Below are 3,169 nucleotides of genomic sequence, written 5' to 3'. Positions count from 1 at the left end.
AATACAGAAAGAATTTCAGAGGGATTTTTTATCGGAAAGCCAAAAAAATGGATTAGCATAAATTACAAACAAAAAAAATCCGTCGATAATTTCATTGAAAAAATTAATTTTTTTTTCGTGGAAAATGGTTACAGACGGAAAATCCGTCTGTAACTAAATAGACAAAACGGTGCGTTTTGTTAAATTATTACAAACAGAAAATCTGTCTGTAATTTAAATTTTCCATCGGTAAATATTGAGATAACCCTAATCTTATCTCTATCCACTCGATCCATTTACACTCTACCCATATCAAATGAGCTTGTTCCTCTCTCCGTCACCGAGTTGCTTCTTCTCTCCATCACACCAGCTTCTTCTGCCGCTGTCGCCGCCGCTGGCGTCATAGATATCTCTCCGTCGTACCTTGCATCGCACGGGCTCTCTCCACCCCCGCATCCAATCCTAACCCCAGAGCTTCGTCGCGCCTCCAACCCTAATTCCAAAACTTCGTCGCGCTTCCAACCCCTGCTTCGCCGCACCCTCCATCGACGCTCCCTCCGTCTCAAAGCCTCCGTCGTGCTCACTCTCTCGTAAGCCTTCAAACGTCGCTCCTTCCTCCATGGCTGAAACCCGTAACGCTCTGCTTTTCCTCCTGCGTCGCCGGTCTTTGTCTCCTCCTGCGTGTGGCTGTGCTGAAGCTCCATGGGAAGGATATACAACGGATTCCATGGGTGAAGCTTAACCACAGCTACAAAAGTACCGCGAGACTCGATTGAAGCAGTACAAGAACTACGAGAACCTCTCGTTCTCGTGAGGATCTCGACAAGGTGAACACCTCAGCTGCTTCATGCTTTCACTTCTGATTTAGATGAAATTATGAATACTAATTCTAATTCGTTTTTAAACTCCATGTTTATTTATTTATTTGGCAGGAGTGTTTGGAAGTGCAGAAGGAGAAGGCCTTCTGTATTGGCACCACTTGGGGTAATGATCACCACATGTTTGATATTTACCTTCATTTTTATCCCTTTGTTCTACGATACATTACATTACAAGAATGTGCTTTGTTTTATCCCTTTAGTTTTTCTATAAATTACTTATCTTCATATTCAGTGATGTGCATATTCTCCTTAGATGGAAAGGGTACTTTGTACTGTTCAATTTGTCTGTTTGTTCTATAACTTGAAAGCTTATGGTTACTTCTTAATGACGGTATTTCTGTTTATTTGGTTGTTTGACTTGTATTAGTTTCAGATTAGTTTTCCTTTTGCTAATATATATGTCTGCCACTAACCTCTCTTTTTAATTTAGATCTACAATTGCAGTTGTCCTGAGGTGAGCAGAAAGTATCAGTTTTCAGCATATTCAGAAAGGTTTTGTTATTGGAGGAACTCAAGTGAAGTTTGGAAGTTTAGAAGATCAGGGGTATAATTGTACTCAATCTACCTGTTACATAGAGCTCGTGAACTGTGTGAAGAATATTTTCATTCTTTTTCATTTAGTTTAGAAATGCAACTCATGATTAAGTTTTATTAGTTGCTTTAAGTTTCATGTTTTAGGCCTCTTATATATATGCTTTTGATGATGGTTTTGCAATTAAAATTTTATGGATTGGTACAATCTTTAGATTCACTTCGATGTATCAACTGTATATACATGCTTTAAGTTCACTTTAGCCCTTTATGGGGAAAAGTGTAGCAGCATATTTCTGCTTGTCATTTGCTGTTTTTTATTTTATTTTTTGGTGTTGGAAAATCTTGTAAGATATGTGGCTTGTTTCATAACCATGACGAATATTCTTGCCCAATGATTTATATAGCACTAAATGGTTTTTTCTTTTCTTGTAGTGTATGGGTTGTAATAAATGAAGCTCAAGCTCAGAGTTGCTCTTGCTATCGTCTTCGTCTTGCTCTCGATTCAGCACTCATTTTCTAGTTGGCTTCACAATTTAACTAAAATAATTGTCTCTTCCATCTTTTACATGTTTAACATCTATTATTCGTAAATCCAAAATAATTCTCCTTCTTACTATCTTATTGCTTGCCTTTTTTTTTTTAATTTTGGCAGATGAGCCTTCTGACACCTATGGCCTAAACAAGTGGAAATGTACATGTGCTTTCCAAGGGAACCAGAGCTACTCTATTGCAAATTGTTCTAAGTCATATGATTGCCGTTCGGGTATGGTGGTGGTTTTTAAATTGAGCCATATTAATGCCAATCCCGATTAGCGTATATGATTTATTTATTTATTACTGTTGTAGAAGTGTTTGATTTGCCTTTGTCCTGAAATTTAAATTCTCTTGTTTTGCTGTTGCCCGTGAGATGAACTGAATGAAAATCTTGGTGCAGGTTTAGCATTTTCTACCACGAAAGAGAAATTAGCTGAAGCCTTTTTAGAAATTAGCTGAAGTCGTGGAATAACTAAGAAAACAAGGTTAATGTATTTGATGGTAGGTTGGTGGATTAACCACTGGAGAAGGGGAAAAAAGATGGAGTGTAGGGTATTAGTTACTTATATACTTCGTAATATTGTTGTTTGGTGAATAGACCAGGCTATCATGATCCATAGCATCATGATTGGAGAAGAAATAGAGGTTCATGAGGTTATAGCCCAAGAACTCTATAAGGTGGCGGACAAGTCCTCTACCTTGGCAAGGTTAGCCTTTCCTCACCTCATTTGTCACCTCTGTTATTTAGTTGGAGTTGACATAGAGGGAGACATCCCTATTGATGAGGACAAGCCCATCACTAAGAAGAGGATGGAGCACACAAGAGACCCCACTCATCATGAGATCCCTGAGATACCTCAAGGGATGCACTTTCCTCCACAAAACTATTGGGAGCAACTAAACACCTCCCTAGGAGAATTGAGTTCCAACATGGGACAACTAAGGGTGGAGCATCAAGAACACTCCATCATCCTCCATGAAATTAGAGAAGATCAAAGAATCATGAGAGAGGAGCAACAAAGACAAGGAAAAGACATTGAGGAGCTCAAGCACTCCATAGGATCTTCAAGAGGAAGAAAAAGCCGCCATCACTAAGGTGGACCCGTTCCTTGATTTCCTTGTTCTTTATTCTTCTGTTTTTCGAATTTTTTGCTTATGTTTATCTATGTTTGTGTCTTGTGATCATTAGTATCTTAGTGTCTATGCCTTAAAGTTATGAATGTCCTATGAATCCATCACCT

At 38.6% G+C, this 3,169-nt stretch overlaps 1 pseudogene; it reads left to right on the top strand.

Moving 5' to 3' along the window:
* The first annotated feature begins 2,417 nt into the window (after positions 1 to 2,417).
* LOC107465033 (phosphomevalonate kinase, peroxisomal-like) overlaps positions 2,418 to 3,169 on the top strand; it is a 10,513-nt pseudogene continuing 9,761 nt past the window's right edge.

This window comes from Arachis duranensis, chromosome 9, assembly GCF_000817695.3.
Source record: "Arachis duranensis cultivar V14167 chromosome 9, aradu.V14167.gnm2.J7QH, whole genome shotgun sequence".
Classification (NCBI taxonomy): Eukaryota; Viridiplantae; Streptophyta; class Magnoliopsida; order Fabales; family Fabaceae; genus Arachis; species Arachis duranensis.
Note: the sequence above shows the minus strand (reverse complement) of the source record. Positions and strands in the feature narration are given on the sequence as shown.